This window comes from Triturus cristatus, chromosome 11 (genome assembly GCF_964204655.1).
Source record: "Triturus cristatus chromosome 11, aTriCri1.1, whole genome shotgun sequence".
NCBI lineage: Eukaryota > Metazoa > Chordata > Amphibia > Caudata > Salamandridae > Triturus > Triturus cristatus.
Window position 1 is genome coordinate 109684332 of NC_140594.1, and position 18323 is coordinate 109702654.

The 18323-nt window shown below is 50.3% G+C and overlaps 1 protein-coding gene across 8 annotated transcripts in view; it reads left to right on the forward strand.

Moving 5' to 3' along the window:
• The window catches only part of CABIN1 (calcineurin binding protein 1), a 1566474-nt gene that overhangs the window by 1410537 nt on the left and 137614 nt on the right, over positions 1–18323 (forward strand). The window lies entirely within an intron of this gene.

Consider the following 18323-nt stretch of genomic DNA (forward strand, 5'->3'; position numbering starts at 1 on the left):
TCAAAGACTGTAGCCCCGGGCCTCAAATCTCATGGTTGGACATCATCGGAGTGCCCTCGGGCCTGCACAAAATTCTTCCTGGATGTAGTCTGTGGCCAGTGTAAGCCCGCGCTCGGGGGATGGAGTACTTAGGCTGGCCAAAGATTGAGACAAATAGCGGCGAGATACCAGCACTGCTACAGCCAGCGCGTGTTCCTGTGCCCAATTATGCGCTGGTGGGCCTACTCCAGCTGGCGCTGGTGACGCCTTGATCGGGGCCGAATTCTGCCCCCGATCTGTTGGGCTGCACGCGACAGTGCCGGCACTTGTTTTGTCTCCAGCCATTACCAGGCGCCACCTGGACCAAAGAAGAAGTAGGATGTGCCATTGTTCACTCAGTTTTGTCGGGAACATGAGGTAATACTAGAGGCACAATTGCCGCTGCAACTGCTTGTCTGGCATAAAGAACCCCAAAAGTCTTTCAGTCCTGTATTTTAGGTAAATGTTCACCAACCCATTTGCCAGGTGCCTGGGGCCCTTGTGATCCACAGGATGTGATCTTGGTTCCTATAGTTAAAAAGACAGGCCACCACTGGCCTAGGTGGGGCACGGGGGCAGATCCGTATGGGCCCTTTCCACAGAGAAGTATGTGGTTCACTTGCCTCCTAGCACAGTATGAAGAGACCAGTCTCCAGAAAGAGCTCCATGATGGGGCCCTTGGGCCCCTCCAGGAGGCCCACCAAACAAATGTTGTTCTGTCACGACCGGCCCTCCATGTCTTCCACCCTCTCGCACAATTTGGAGTCCTCGGCCTGCAGGGCTGAGATGTGGGTCTGCACGTCCCACCCCATGAGATGCAGCTCTGCCAGCGTGGTTTTGTGTTAATCTACTTTGTCCCTGAGGTTGCCTTGATCCCCCAGCAAGAGGCCTCCACCGATCACCAGTGCACCCAGTTTGGGTTCTAGAGAGTTCTTCACATATTTGATAGCACAAATCATCTCATCAAAATGCTCCCCCTGTGTCCCAGCCTCCGGCAGAGTAGCACCCCGTCTTCTCTCGGGCGGGCAGGACGAAAGAGGCAGGTGAGCCTCATCCTCCCCAGCAAGACCACTGCTGGCTGGGCGCTACTTCACCGTGTTGTCGCCCGAGGAAATGACACACTACATGGCAGAGGGTTCTGTCGTGTTCAGCAGTGTCCTCACCCCGTGCCGAAGGCCTCCGCAGCATAGCCTGAAGTCCTAAGGGACCTTGGTGCACATCCACAAGGGCTGGGATGCGCTTCTCACTCGTGCAGCCCTCAGTAAATACCGGGGAGGGGGGATTTTTAGCCACTCTAATAGGGGGGCTTGTTCTGGGCACCCTGGCTGCTGACCTTCCAGTCCACAGGTCACTCCCCATTTTCCCTGTGTCAGGCACACCAGGTCACTCACCGGCGTCTGTTGCTAATCAATGCATGCAGGAGGCCCCAGCGTCAGGGAGACCAAGAACGTCATTGCGGGGCAAGGCATTTGCAGGTCGTTAAGTGCTCTCTGGGACTGCACAGCCTCCGTCCTTTCCACCACTCCAGCAGGTGCCCACAAGAGGGGGAGGGAAAAGAAGCAGCTCCCCTGGTTCACCATCCAGCACACTGCTGCAGGGCTGCTCTTGGCAGACCCAGCGCCACAGGCACAACGAGGCAGAGCAGGCACACCTCAGCTCCAGGCGTCCAAACAGTAGATTGCTCCAAATTACCAGGCTGGTCGCGTGGAGAAGGGAGAGCCACAACACTGCAATGGGTACGATCGCTAATGCGTCCTGGCTTTGACAAGACTGACAGACCCCGCTACAGCTTCTCACGCTGGCCGCTACGCAAGGCAGTGGTCTCAGGTAGGCGCGGGCGGAGAACTCCACTCCGCCAGCGGAGTCTTTGGAGATTTTCCTACTCCGAACTCCGCTGAGAACACAGAGTAGGGAAAAAACCTCAGACTCCACAGCAGAGCGGAGTTAGGCAACCCTCCCCCTGCTAAATTGGGCCCCCGCCTAAATTAAAATACTGCTACATATATTTTAAAAGGAATAAAAGTGACTTACCTTATTGCGGCATCCCCGGGCTGTCATCCTCCTCCTCGCCGTACATCTTGCACGAACTGCGCATGCGCATCTCTTTGTGAGAAATGCGCACATGCGCAGTTCCTGCAAGATGTACAAGGAGGAGGAGGGCAGCCCAGGGAAGCCGCAATAAGGCAACTGACATTTATTCTTTTTAAATTATATGTAGCAGTATTTTAATTTAGGCGGGTGGCGGAGCGGAGTTCCATGGAGTTTCCCCCCAACTCTGTGGAACTCTGTGTAGCTGCACTCCGCCTGGGATTAGTCTCAGGTCTGCACGGTACACCGATGTTGGGTGGCCTGCTCCTGGAGAAGGAGCGCTGGCCTGTGCATCGACCAATGGGGCCCCCTTCCGGGACAGTGAGTAATGCGGGGAGCACACTCTGTGCATGCAGAGGGCCTTTAGGATGGTGCTAGTTGGGGCGCTAGACACAGGGCTCCTCCACTTCACGTCTGCTCTGGTCACGGTCTTGGCCGTGCCCTGTCATGTTCCTTTCTTACTTCCCCTTTCACCACTTCCTCATCAAACGATTCAGCACTACCACTCTTTGGTAAGAACTTTTTTTAAGACCTTTTGCGTCAACCTGTGAATTTTTTATATTGTATTTTTCATTTGCTTCAGATAATGAAGAATTTTTACATTTCAGCAGTTTCTGTTGGATCTTCTTATCTTGGTAGGAGTTGGTCCCTTATAAAATGTTCTGTAAATTCAAAGGCTGTAGCCCACAACTACAAGGCGTAACTGCATGATGCCAGCTAGTGGTGTGTGGGAGTACTGCTGACGAGAATTTTCCAGATCCAGTCTGACACCTGGGAAGTATTCTAAAGTGAAGTATCTTCAGATAGATAGAATATCCTCTAGAAAGAGCTTTGTGGAAGGTCACCAGCATGCAATACCCAGAAAACAACTCGCTGCTGACATTGTACTTTAAACCTGTAGCATCCTACATCTAGCCTGCTCTCTGGGATGCCGTAGGGTTGAGGTATCAGATAGATGGATATAATAGTGCTCGGAAGTGGCTTAAAAGCAACAGTTGCGCTGTATAGATTTTGTAATAAGTATTCACCTGAGATCGAAGACCCTTACTGCTCTGTTTACCGCTTGTAGCTCTGTGTGCGTTACCTGAAGCCTGGACTCTGTAGTATCCAGAGGTCGTTTGACATATCTGTTGTATTCACATTTCTTGCTGCTTAGCCAATATGTTTGTGTAGGTGAATGGAAGGATGGAATGCCTGATGACTGTGTGGAATGTTGGTGTGCCTGGCTGACTGGGGGATATGACAGTTGGAGAGAGTGGGCTGAGCAGCAGAGATGCAGTTCCTGGTGGGACCTTACATCAACCTTATATCAACCTGATCTATCTCATCCACTTGTAACTACCATCGTATAATCTACAAATAAACAACCATTTGGATTTACCTCATTGACTACAATTCTTCATTGCAACAGTATCCAACTGGAATATACTAAAGATTCATTGATTGTCACATGGAATAGTCTTGTTCTACAATCGCCAACATATAGCTCAGTGTCTCGTGCAAGTATGTCGGCAAAACACAGCTAAACCGTGGTTTCAATGGCTGATTACATGTAGAGCACGTGTAATCCTTGAACATGTATTGAGGGCGGTCGCATGATACCACAGGCAAGCAGCGCTCACCTGATGGTGGCATGTGATACCGCTGGGGTACACGCGGGTAGACAGCGTCCACCCACTATTTTCTCAGTGTAGACGCGTCTACTCAGCCAAGAAGTTGGGCATCACGGAAATATGCTGAAGTCGCCCATGTTTAGGTTTCAGACCCCGGGATACTTGCAGCAGCGCGTGCATGTTGTCCACTTCCCTTTGGAGCAGCAGTGTGCAGGCGAGGAGGGGGCTTTCCTATTTTAAATGCCAGTTGGGCCCTAAACAAAGGCTGAATTTAAGGGGTCATCAGGCCTCCTTTTGTTCAAGTATCTTGGCTGGGCGCTCTCTGTAGCTTCACACCTAAATACAATGGAGCGGAAACAAAGGGTCACAGCTTAGCACTTCACAGGCACTTCAGAGAGGCATGCCGTTTGTGACTTTGTTCAGTCCCTGTATGTAAGACCTATGTGTGCACTGTAAATGTCAGATGTTTTACACAAATAACAATTCAATTTCCCCCTATTTTGTTGTATGTCTTTTGTACCACTACTCATCCTAATGGCGGGTGTCGGAGCGCTTTACATCGCACATAAACATAATACATTGACAATAAATCGTATGTGGGTTGTGTTACATATGACAGTGGGGGTTACAAGGTGTAGGAGTCACATGTCCTTAAAAGAAAGATGATAGTTTATGAACTGCAAGTAACAAAAGGATCTCTGTGTTAAGGCAGTAACCCTCTTACCTAGCTACATAAAATAAAATCTGTTATTTGCATTTTACATGATGTGCTTTGCTGGAGACACTTTGACCCTCTATGCGACTTTGATTCAAAACTGGGTCTTGATAAAACACAAATCTCTGCAGCTAGTGTGTTAACCTCCAGAGTTATCTTACTGTTATTATTGTTCCCTGAGATTTACTGGGCACACAGAGATCTCAGCAGCAGGTGCCTTAGCCCAATCAGATATGTTAAAATGCAGACATTGCAACCAATTAAGCAGACCGGAATTACTACCCCATTTCTCCTTGCTGCCAACTTCATTGTGGCAGAGTTTTTCAAAAATAAATGTACAAGTTGAGGCCCAGATTTGGTGTCGTGGTTGAGTCACTTTCTTGGCTCAACCCTGCGTAAATCTCGTGTACTCATGATAGAATCTCAAACATATATCTGAGGAGTTCAAATCCGATGTCACTTTTTGTGCTGTCATCTCCTGTGACATCACGGATTGTGATTCCACTTCGTGTGATGTCACATCCTGTGATGTCACTTGCTTACTGCCAAACATGGCTAGTCCCCCTACTTCTGTATTTGTACCTGAAAGATAATGCATTGTTCACAGGATATCTCATGTCTACGACTCCCCGAATACTCCTAAATGGCACATTTATCATGGCGCACCTGTGCACGGCACATCTCATATGTGCTCCCGCTTGGATCTCATGCTTGGAAGAGCCTCTCATGGCACACACGTCCTGCCCTAGAGCCATGGTTGTACACAGGCCTGTGCCAGTGGGGAGATGCCACAATCATGGCGCACACCCACTTTATGTCCTGTTAGTTTTTGATGGACATACATCCTATCATAACGGATTCATCGCCTGTTTAGAGGCCCAGAGGGCCGCGCCTTTCTTGATCCTTGCCGTGTTTTTCTAGCCCCCTTTGATCCTCGTGGGATATTTTGTTTTTTTGGCTGACAGGTTAGACACCAGTCAGGTCAGGAGTCGGAGGACGCAGAGTTGCAGCCATGCCGCAGAGCACGCTGAAGAGCTCGCGTTTACAATCACCCGTGCCCCCCCCCCCTACCTGTCGCCCCCACCCCCAGGCTGCTGCTCTTCCTGCCCCCCTTCCCGCGCGTCCAGACGTTAGAGGCCACTCCATCGCTGGAAGTGTTTTCCAGCCTTGCCCCCCCCCCCGCCCCGCCCCCTTGCGTTATCTACCTATGGGGTTATTAATGCACGCAAGGATCGCCCAGGGGTGGCGGGGGTAGAAAGAGAAGGTGCAGGTGGCCGCATCGAGGGGTCGGGCTCACTTGCAGCGGACGGGGTGCTCATTTTGTTGGCTGTTGCATTTACCAGTTGCCATGGCACCCCCTCTGTCGCGCAGTACTCTGGACGTAATTAAAGCCGCATCTCGTCTGCCGGCTGCTGGAAGCAATCACTAAAAAGAACAAGAAAGGGGGAAACTCAATTTACTTTTCCTTTTGTGGTGTTTTATTTTCCATATCTGGAGAGATGTCATGCGGATTGTCCTCATTGTATTGTTTTGAACCTCCTTCCTGACTTCTTCTGGCCGGACCGCGGCGTCGCGTGGGAATTCCAAAGAGTTCCTTGATCTGAGAAGGGATCTGAATGCGGATGACTGGCTGTCGGGAAGTTGGGTGCTCAGAGGTGTGTAGCTCCTCCGGGTAGGACGGGTCCTGACCCCAGAAGGCTCTCGTGCTCATCGTTCCATGCTAATAGAGGGGACTCCGGCTTTGAGGTACCACTTTAGATCATGTCCGCACATTCGGTACGCAAGGTGTGTGAGTAATGCATGTGGGCTTGGAACTTGATACGTTGATGAGGCTGCATGAGGTAGCTCCTCTTGCTGCTTGCGTGCATGTGCTTCATGATCGGAGAGTGTAACCCCCGTACAAGCCGTTGTTGTGTCAAGGACGTGAATTGGCTCCCCATAGCTGCTGTTTCCTCCATGCTGGTGCTCTGTTATTCCAGGACAGAGGGTCAGAGATGGGGGTTTGAGATCGCGTTGACTCATGGGGAGAGTGCATGCTTTGTAAGTAGTTTCCTTTGGACCTGGAAGAATCTCTCTCCGCGCCCTAGGGCCCACTTTGTTGATGCATGTTGGGGCAAGTATTCCCAGGCATTATGTGGGGCGATCCCTAAATTGCAGAACAAGGCGTTGTTTCATATAAACGTTGTTCTGGCGTATCCCGTAGGACAATACAGATTACCTGCATGTCACAGGTTAGAACCATCCCTTCACTTCGCCTATTGGCTAGGATAACTTGATCAATAGTACTTAAAACTTTGAATTATCTAAGTCCGCCCTCGACTTTGGAAACTCCTAGGATTGTGCTCTTATGCAGAATACAAGGACTATCACTAGATGAAAGAAGTATCTGGTTAAGACCTATGAAATGGTTCGGCGTTCGTTTTGGCAGCAATATCTTTATATTGTGTCAGAACTCTTTAGTGCTCAACATCTGCAAATTTCCAGGTGCCCCTTTCTCATCGGTTTTGTGTAGCTACGGCCTAGGCTAAAAACTTGTGATTTCCAATATAAGTGACCACTGTGTCCTTCTAATCAATCTTTTTCACATACTTTTCTTAGTTATCTATCAATGTATCTTTCTCAGATAATGCCCTGTTTTACGGTAGAAGCGTCTTTACGGTTTACTCATTTTTTTAAGACAATCCTTTCATATCAGTGCATATAGTTAGGTAGCCAGCAACTGTTACATTTCCCTGTAGCTCTCAGGAAAATGTTAAGGGTGCTGGTGCCTTCGAGACATTGATCAATAACTTTGAGAAAGAAAAGTATGTGAAAATGATTGATTAGAACGACATGGTGGGCACTATATTGGTAATCATGAAGATCTCAAGAAATATCAATTGTGAGACCTGAGGAAGCGGATGACTGTCAACAACGCGTTGGCTGAATCTGCGGATGACTGTGAACAATGTGTTGGCTGAATCTGGGGAAGACTGAGAAAAATGCGTTGGCTGAATCTGCGGATGACTGTGAACAACGCGGTCTGAATCTACGGATGACTGTGAACAATGCGTTGGCTGAATCTGCGGATGGCTGTGAACAATGCGTTTGGCTGAATCTGCGGATGACTGTGAACAATGCGTTTGGCTGAATCTGCGGATGACTGAACAACGCGTTGGCTGAATCTGCGGATGACTGTAAACAGCGCGTTTGGCTGAATCTGCAGATGACTGTGAACAACGTGTTGGCTGAGTCTGAGGATGACTGTGAACAACGCGTTGGCTGAATCAGCGGATGACTGTGAACAATGCGTTTGGCTGAATCTGCGGATGACTGTGAACAACGCGTGTGGCTCAATCTGCGGATGACTGTGAACAATGCGTTGGCTGAATCTGCGGATGACTGTGAACAACGCGTTGACTGAATCTGCGATGACTGTGAACAACGCGTTGGCTGAATGTGCGGATGACTGTGAACAATGCGTTGGCTAAATCTGCGAATGACTGTGAACAATGCGTTGGCTGAATCTGAGGATGACTGTGAACAACACGTTGGGTGAATCTGCTGATGACAGTGAACAATGCGTTGGCTGAATCTGCGGATGACTGTGAACAGCGCGTTTGGCTGAATCTGCAGATGACTGTGAACAACACGTTGGCTGAACCTGCGGATGAATGTGAACAACTCGTTTGGCTGAATCTGCAGATGACTGTGAACAACGTGTTGGCTGAGTCTCAGGATGACTGTGAACAACGCGTTGGCTGAATCAGCGGATAACTGTGAACAACGCGTTGGCTGAATCTGCGGATGACTGTGAACAACGCATTGGCAGAATCTGCGGATGATTGTGAACAATGCGTTTGGCTGAATCTGCGGATGACTGTGAACAACGCGTTTGGCTGAATCTGCGGATGACTGTGAACAATGCGTTGGCTGAATCTGCGGATGACTGCGAACAATGCGTTGACTGAATCTGCGATGACTATGAACAACGCGTTGGCTGAATCTGCGGATGACTGTGAACAATGCGTTGGCTGAATCTGCGAATGATTGTGAACAATGCGTTGGCTGAATCTGCGGATGACTGTGAACAACGCGTTGGGTGAATCTGCGGATGATAGTGAACAATGCGTTGGCTGAATCTGTGGATGACTGTGAACAACGCGTTTGGCTGAATCTGCAGATGACTGTGAACAACGCGTTTGGCTGAATCTGTGGATGACTGTGAACAACGCGTTGGCTGAATCTGCGGATGACTGAACAACGCGTTGGCTGAATCTGCGGATGACTGTGAACAACTCGTTTGGTTGAATCTGCGGATGACTGTGAACAACGCGTTGGCTGAGTCTGCGGATGACTGTGAACAACGCGTTGGCTGAATCTGCGGATGACTGAGAAACGCGTTTGGCTGAATCTGCGGATGACTGCGAACAACGCGTTGGCTGAATCTGCGGATGACTGTGAACAACGCGTTGGCTGAATCTGCGGATGACTGTGAACAACGCGTTGGCTGAGTCTGCGGATGACTGTGAACAACGCGTTGGCTGAATCTGCGGATGACTGAAAAACGCGTTTGGCTGAATCTGCGGATGATTGTGAACAACGCGTTGGCTGAATCTGCGGATGACTGAAAAACGCGTTTGGCTGAATCTGCGGATGACTGTGAACAACGCGTTGGCTGAATCTGCGGATGACTGTGAACAACGCGTTGGCTGAATCTGCGGATGACTGAACAAAGCGTTAGCTGAATCTGCGGATGACTGAACAACGCGTTGGCTGAATCTGCGGATGACTGTCAACGCGTTGGCTGAATCTGCGGATGACTGTGAACAACACGTTGGCTGAATCTGTGGATGACTGAACAACTTGTTTGGCTGAATCTGCGGATGACTGTGCACAACGCGTTGGCTGAGTCTGCGGATGACTGTGAACAACGCGTTTGGCTGAATCTGCAGATGACTGTGAACAACGCGTTGGCTGAATCTGCGGATGACTGTGGACAACTCGTTTGGTTGAATCTGCGGATGACTGTGAACAACGCGTTGGCTGAATCTGCGGATGACTGAACAACGCGTTGGCTGAATCTGCGGATGACTGAACAACGCGTTGGCTGAATCTGCGGATGACTGTGAACAACGCGCTTGGCTGAATCTGCGGATGACTGTGAACAACGCGTTGACTGAATCTGCCATGACTGTGAACAACGCGTTGGCTGAATCTGCGGATGACTGTGAACAATGTGTTGGCTGAATCTGCGGATGACTGTGAACAACGCGTTTGCTGAATCTGCGGATGACTGTGAACAACGCGTTTGGCTGAATCTGTGGATGACTGAACAATGCGTTGGCTGAATCTGCGGACGACTGTGAACGACGCGTTGGCTGAATCTGCGGATGACTGTGAACAACTTGTTTGGCTGAATCTGCGGATGACTGTGAACAATGCGTTGGCTGAATCTGCGGATGACTGTGAACAACGCGGGCTGAATCTGCGGATGACTGTGAACAATGTGTTGGCTGAATCTGCGGATGACTGTGAACAACGCGTTTGCTGAATCTGCGGATGACTGTGAACAACGCGTTTGGCTGAATCTGTGGATGACTGTGAACAATGCGTTGGCTAAATCTGCGGACGACTGTGAACGACGCGTTGGCTGAATCTGCGGATGACTGTGAACAACGCGCTTGGCTGAATCTGCGGATGACTGTGAACAACGCGTTGACTGAATCTGCCATGACTGTGAACAACGCGTTGGCTGAATCTGCAGATGTCTGTGAACAATGCGTTGGCTGAATCTGCGGATGACTGTGAACAATGCGTTGGCTGAATCTGCGGATGACTGTGAACAACACGGGCTGAATCTGCGGATGACTGTGAACAATGCGTTTGGCTGAATCTGCGGATAACTGTGAACAACGCGTTGGCTGAATCTGCGGATGACTGTGAACAACGCGCTTGGCTGAATCTGCGGATGACTGTGAACAACGTGTTGACTGAATCTGCCATGACTGTGAACAACGCGTTGGCTGAATCTGCGGATGACTGTGAACAATGCGTTGGCTGAATCTGCGGATGACTGTGAACAATGCGTTGGCTGAATCTGCGGATGACTGTGAACAACGCGGGCTGAATCTGCGGATGACTGTGAACAATGTGTTGGCTGAATCTGCAGATGACTGTGAACAACGCGTTTGCTGAATCTGCGGATGACTGTGAACAACGCGTTGACTGAATCTGCGGATGACTGTGAACAACGCATTGGCAGAATCTGCGGATGATTGTGAACAATGCGTTTGGCTGAATCTGCGGATGACTGTGAACAACGCGTTTGGCTGAATCTGCGGATGACTGTGAACAATGCGTTGGCTGAATCTGCGGATGACTGCGAACAACGCGTTGACTGAATCTGCGATGACTATGAACAACGCGTTGGCTGAATCTGCGGATGACTGTGAACAATGCGTTGGCTGAATCTGCGAATGATTGTGAACAATGCGTTGGCTGAATCTGCGGATGACTGTGAACAACGCGTTGGGTGAATCTGCGGATGACAGTGAACAATGCGTTGGCTGAATCTGTGGATGACTGTGAACAACGCGTTTGGCTGAATCTGCAGATGACTGTGAACAACGCGTTTGGCTGAATCTGCAGATGACTGTGAACAACGCGTTTGGCTGAATCTGCGGATGACTGTGAACAACGCGTTGGCTGAATCTGCGGATGACTGAGAAACGCGTTTGGCTGAATCTGCGGATGACTGCGAACAACGCGTTGGCTGAATCTGCGGATGACTGTGAACAACACGTTGGCTGAATCTGTGGATGACTGAACAACTTGTTTGGCTGAATCTGCGGATGACTGTGCACAACGCGTTGGCTGAGTCTGCGGATGACTGTGAACAACGCGCTTGGCTGAATCTGCAGATGACTGTGAACAACGCGTTGGCTGAATCTGCGGATGACTGTGGACAACGCGTTGGCTGAATCTGCGGATGACTGTGAACAATGCGTTTGGCTGAATCTGCGGATGACTGAACAACGCGTTTGCTGAATCTGCGGATGACTGAACAACGCGTTGGCTGAATCTGCGGATGACTGTGAACAATGCGTTTGGCTGAATCTGCGGATGACTGTGAACAACTCGTTTGGTTGAATCTGCGGATGACTGTGAACAACGCGTTGGCTGAGTCTGCGGAATACTGTGAACAACGCGTTGGCTGAATCTGCGGATGACTGAACAACGCGTTTGGCTGAATCTGCGGATGACTGTGAACAATGCGTTTGGCTGAATCTGCAGATGACTGTGAACAACGCGTTGGCTGAATCTGCGGATGACTGTGAACAACGCGGGCTGAATCTGCGGATGACTGTGAACAGCGCGGTCTGAATCTATGGATGATTGTGAACAACGCGTTGGCTGAATCAGCGGATGACTGTGAACAATGCGTTGGCTGAATCTGCGGATGACTGTGATCAATGCGTTTGGCTGAATCTGCGGATGACTGTGAACAATGCGTTGGCTGAATCTGCGGATGACTGTGAACAATGCGTTTGGCTGAATCTGCGGATGACTGAACAACGCGTTGGCTGAATCTGCGGATGACTGTAAGCAGCGCGTTTGGCTGAATCTGCAGATGACTGTGAACAACGCGTTGGCTGAATCTGCGGATGACTGTGAACAACTCGTTTGGCTGAATCTGCAGATGACTGTGAACAACGTGTTGGCTGAGTCTGAGGATGATTGTGAACAACGCGTTGGCTGAATCAGCGGATGACTGTGAACAACGCGTTGGCTGAATCTGCGGATGACTGTGAACAACGCATTGGCAGAATCTGCGGATGATTGTGAAAAATGCGTTTGGCTGAATCTGCGGATGACTGTGAACAACGCGTTTGGCTGAATCTGCGGATGACTGTGAACAATGCGTTGGCTGAATCTGCGGATGACTGTGAACAACGCGTTGACTGAATCTGCGATGACTATGAACAACGCGTTGGCTGAATCTGCGGATGACTGTGAACAATGCGTTGGCTGAATCTGCGAATGACTGTGAACATTGCGTTGGCTGAATCTGCGGATGACTGTGAACAACGCGTTGGGTGAATCTGCGGATGACAGTGAACAATGCGTTGGCTGAATCTGCGGATGACTGTGAACAACGCGTTTGGCTGAATCTGCGGATGACTTTGAACAACGCGTTGGCTGAATCTACGGATGTCTGTGAACAACGCGTTGGCTGAATCTGCAGATGACTGTGAACAACGTGTTTGGCTGAATCTGTGGATGACTGTGAACAACGCGTTGGCTGAATCTGCGGATGACTGAACAACGCGTTGGCTGAATCTGCTCATGACTGTGAACAACTCGTTTGGTTGAATCTGCGGATGACTGTGAACAACACGTTGGCTGAGTCTGCGTATGACTGTGAACAACGCGTTGGCTGAATCTGCGGATGACTGAGAAACGCGTTTGGCTGAATCTGCGGATGACTGCGAACAACGCGTTGGCTGAATCTGCGGATGACTGTGAACAACGCGTTGGCTGAATCTGCGGATGACTGAACAAAGCGTTAGCTGAATCTGCGGATGACTGAACAACGCGTTGGCTGAATCTGCGGATGACTGTGAACAACGCGTTGGCTGAGTCTGCGGATGACTTTGAACAACGCGTTGGCTGAATCTGCGGATGACTGTGAACAACGCGTTGGCTGAATCTGCGGATGACTGAACAACGCGTTTGGCTGAATCTGCGGATGACTGTGAACAACGCGTTGGCTGAATCTGCGGATGACTGTGAACAACGCGTTGGCTGAATCTGCGGATGACTGAACAACGCGTTGGCTGAATCTGCGGATGACTGTGAACAACGCGTTGGCTGAATCTGCGGATGACTGTGAACAACGCGTTTGGCTGAATCTGCGTATGACTGTGAACAATGCGTTTGGCTGAATCTGCGGATGACTGTGAACAACACGTTGGCTGAATCTGTGGATGACTGAACAACTCGTTTGGCTGAATCTGCGGATGACTGTGCACAACGCGTTGGCTGAGTCTGCGGATGACTGTGAACAACGCGTTGGCTGAATCTGCGGATGACTGTGAACAACGCGTTTGGCTGAATCTGCAGATGACTGTGAACAACGCGTTGGCTGAATCTGCGGATGACTGTGGACAACGCGTTGGCTGAATCTGCGGATGACTGTGAACAATGCGTTTGGCTGAATCTGCGGATGACTGAACAACGCGTTGGCTGAATCTGCGGATGACTGAACAACGCGTTTGGCTGAATCTGCGGATGACTGTGAACAACGCGTTTGGCTGAATCTGTGGATGACTGAACAATGCGTTGGCTGAATCTGCGGACGACTGTGAACGACGCGTTGGCTGAATCTGCGGATGACTGTGAACAACTTGTTTGGCTGAATCTGCGGATGACTGTGAACAATGCGTTGGCTGAATCTGCGGATGACTGTGAACAACGCGGGCTGAATCTGCGGATGACTGTGAACAATGTGTTGGCTGAATCTGCGGATGACTGTGAACAACGCGTTTGCTGAATCTGCGGATGACTGTGAACAACGCGTTTGGCTGAATCTGTGGATGACTGTGAACAATGCGTTGGCTGAATCTGCGGATGACTGTGAACAACGCGGGCTGAATCTGCGGATGGCTGTGAACAATGTGTTTGGCTGAATCTGCGGATAACTGTGAACAACGCGTTGGCTGAATCTGCGGATGACTGTGAACAACGCGCTTGGCTGAATCTGCGGATGACTGTGAACAACGCGTTGACTGAATCTGCCATGACTGTGAACAACGCGTTGGCTGAATCTGCGGATGACTGAACAACGCGTTGGCTGAATCTGCGGATGACTGTGAACAACTCGTTTGGTTGAATCTGCGGATGACTGTGAACAACGCGTTGGCTGAGTCTGCGGATGACTGTGAACAACGCGTTGGCTGAATCTGCGGATGACTGAACAACGCGTTTGGCTGAATCTGCGGATGACTGTGAACAACGCGTTGGCTGAATCTGCGGATGACTGTGAACAATGCGTTGGCTGAATCTGCGGATGACTGTGAACAACGCGGGCTGAATCTGCGGATGGCTGTGAACAATGTGTTTGGCTGAATCTGCGGATAACTGTGAACAACGCGTTGGCTGAATCTGCGGATGACTGTGAACAACGCGCTTGGCTGAATCTGCGGATGACTGTGAACAACGCGTTGACTGAATCTGCCATGACTGTGAACAACGCGTTGGCTGAATCTGCGGATGACTGTGAACAATGTGTTGGCTGAATCTGCGGATGACTGTGAACAACGCGTTTGCTGAATCTGCGGATGACTGTGAACAACGCGTTTGGCTGAATCTGTGGATGACTGAACAATGCGTTGGCTGAATCTGCGGACGACTGTGAACGACGCGTTGGCTGAATCTGCGGATGACTGTGAACAACTTGTTTGGCTGAATCTGCGGATGACTGTGAACAATGCGTTGGCTGAATCTGCGGATGACTGTGAACAACGCGGGCTGAATCTGCGGATGACTGTGAACAATGTGTTGGCTGAATCTGCGGATGACTGTGAACAACGCGTTGGCTGAATCTGCGGATGACTGTGAACAACGCGTTGGCTGAGTCTGCGGATGACTTTGAACAACGCGTTGGCTGAATCTGCGGATGACTGTGAACAACGCGTTGGCTGAATCTGCGGATGACTGAACAACGCGTTTGGCTGAATCTGCGGATGACTGTGAACAACGCGTTGGCTGAATCTGCAGATGACTGTGAACAACGCGTTGGCTGAATCTGCGGATGACTGAACAACGCGTTGGCTGAATCTGCGGATGACTGTGAACAACGCGTTGGCTGAATCTGCGGATGACTGTGAACAACGCGTTTGGCTGAATCTGCGTATGACTGTGAACAATGCGTTTGGCTGAATCTGCGGATGACTGTGAACAACACGTTGGCTGAATCTGTGGATGACTGTGCACAACGCGTTGGCTGAGTCTGCGGATGACTGTGAACAACGCGTTGGCTGAATCTGCGGATGACTGTGAACAACGCGTTTGGCTGAATCTGCAGATGACTGTGAACAACGCGTTGGCTGAATCTGCGGATGACTGTGGACAACGCGTTGGCTGAATCTGCGGATGACTGTGAACAATGCGTTTGGCTGAATCTGCGGATGACTGAACAACGCGTTGGCTGAATCTGCGGATGACTGAACAACGCGTTGGCTGAATCTGCGGATGACTGTGAACAACTCGTTTGGTTGAATCTGCGGATGACTGTGAACAACGCGTTGGCTGAGTCTGCGGATGACTGTGAACAACGCGTTGGCTGAATCTGCGGATGACTGAACAACGCGTTTGGCTGAATCTGCGGATGACTGTGAACAACGCGTTTGGCTGAATCTGTGGATGACTGAACAATGCGTTGGCTGAATCTGCGGACGACTGTGAACGACGCGTTGGCTGAATCTGCGGATGACTGTGAACAACTTGTTTGGCTGAATCTGCGGATGACTGTGAACAATGCGTTGGCTGAATCTGCGGATGACTGTGAACAACGCGGGCTGAATCTGCGGATGACTGTGAACAATGTGTTGGCTGAATCTGCGGATGACTGTGAACAACGCGTTTGCTGAATCTGCGGATGACTGTGAACAACGCGTTTGGCTGAATCTGTGGATGACTGTGAACAATGCGTTGGCTGAATCTGCGGACGACTGTGAACGACGCGTTGGCTGAATCTGCGGATGACTGTGAACAACGCGCTTGGCTGAATCTGCGGATGACTGTGAACAACGCGTTGACTGAATCTGCCATGACTGTGAACAACGCGTTGGCTGAATCTGCAGATGTCTGTGAACAATGCGTTGGCTGAATCTGCGGATGACTGTGAACAATGCGTTGGCTGAATCTGCGGATGACTGTGAACAACACGGGCTGAATCTGCGGATGACTGTGAACAATGCGTTTGGCTGAATCTGCGGATAACTGTGAACAACGCGTTGGCTGAATCTGCGGATGACTGTGAACAACGCGCTTGGCTGAATCTGCGGATGACTGTGAACAACGCGTTGACTGAATCTGCCATGACTGTGAACAACGCGTTGGCTGAATCTGCGGATGACTGTGAACAATGCGTTGGCTGAATCTGCGGATGACTGTGAACAATGCGTTGGCTGAATCTGCGGATGACTGTGAACAACGCGGGCTGAATCTGCGGATGACTGTGAACAATGTGTTGGCTGAATCTGCAGATGACTGTGAACAACGCGTTTGCTGAATCTGCGGATGACTGTGAACAACGCGTTTGGCTGAATCTGTGGATGACTGTGAACAATGCGTTGGCTGAATCTGCGGATGACTGTGAACAACTTGTTTGGCTGAATCTGCGGATGACTGTGAACAACGCGTTCGGGTGAGTCTGCGGATGACTGTGAACAACGCGTTGGCTGAATCTGCGGATGACTGTGAACAACGCGTTGTCTGAATCTGTGGATGACTGTGAACAATGCGTTTGGCTGAATCTGCGGATGAGTGTGAACAATGCGTTTGGCTGAATCTGCAGATGACTGTGAACAACGCGTTCGGCTGAATCTGCGGCTGACTGTGAACAACGTTTTGGCTGAGTTTGCGGATGACTGTGAACAACGCGTTGGCTGAATCTGCAGATAGCTGTGAACAACGCGTTGGCTGAATCTGCGGATGACTGTAAACAACGCGTTGGCTTAATTTGCGGACGACTGTGAACGTGTTAGCTGAATCTGCTGACCCCCAGAAGGCTCTCGTGCTCATCGTTCCATGCTAATAGTGGGGACTCCGACTTAGAGGTACCACTTTAGATCATGTCCGCACATTCGGTACGCAAGGTGTGTTAGTAATGCATGAGGCTAACGGGGCGGTGGGCTTGGAACTGGATACGTTGATGAGGCTGCATGAGGTAGCACCTCTTGCTGCTTGCGTGCATGTGCTTCATGATCGGAGAGTGTAAGCCCCGTACAAGCCGTTGTTGTGTCTGCGGATGACTGTGAACAACGCGTTGGCGGAATCTGATGATGACTGTGAACAACTCGTTTGGCTGAATCTGCAGATGACTGTGAACAACGCGTTGGCTGAGTCTGCGGATGACTGTGAACAACTCGTTTGGCTGAATCTGCGGATGACTGTGAACAACGCGTTTGGCTGAATCTGCGGATGACTGTGAACAACTCGTTTGGCTGAATCTGCGGATGACTGTGCACAAAGCATTGGCTGAGTCTGCGGATAACTGTGAACAACGCGTTGGCTGAATCTGCGGATGACTGTGAACAACGCATTTGGCTGAATCTGCGGATGACTGTGAACAACGCGTTTGTCTGAATGTGCGGATGACTGTGAACAACGCGTTGGCTGAATCTGCGGATGACTGTGAACAACGCGTTGGCTGAATCTGCGGATGACTGTGAACAACGTGTTTGGCTGAATCTGCGGATGACTGAACAATGCGTTTGGCTGAATGTGCGGATGACTGTGAACAATGCGTTTGTCTGAATGTGCGGATGACTGTGAACAACGCGTTGGCTGAATCTGCGGATGACTGTGAACAACGCGTTTGGCTGAATCTGTGGATGACTGTGAACAATGCGTTGGCTGAATATGCGGACGACTGTGAACGACGCGTTGGCTGAATCTGCGGATGACTGTGAACAACTTGTTTGGCTGAATCTGCGGATGACTGTGAACAACGCGTTCGGGTGAGTCTGCGGATGACTGTGAACAACGCGTTGGCTGAATCTGCGGATGACTCTGAACAACGCGTTGGCTGAATCTGCGGATGACTGTGAACAACGCGTTGGCTGAATCTGCGGATGACTGTGAACAACGCGTTGGCTGAATCTGCGGATGACTGTGAACAA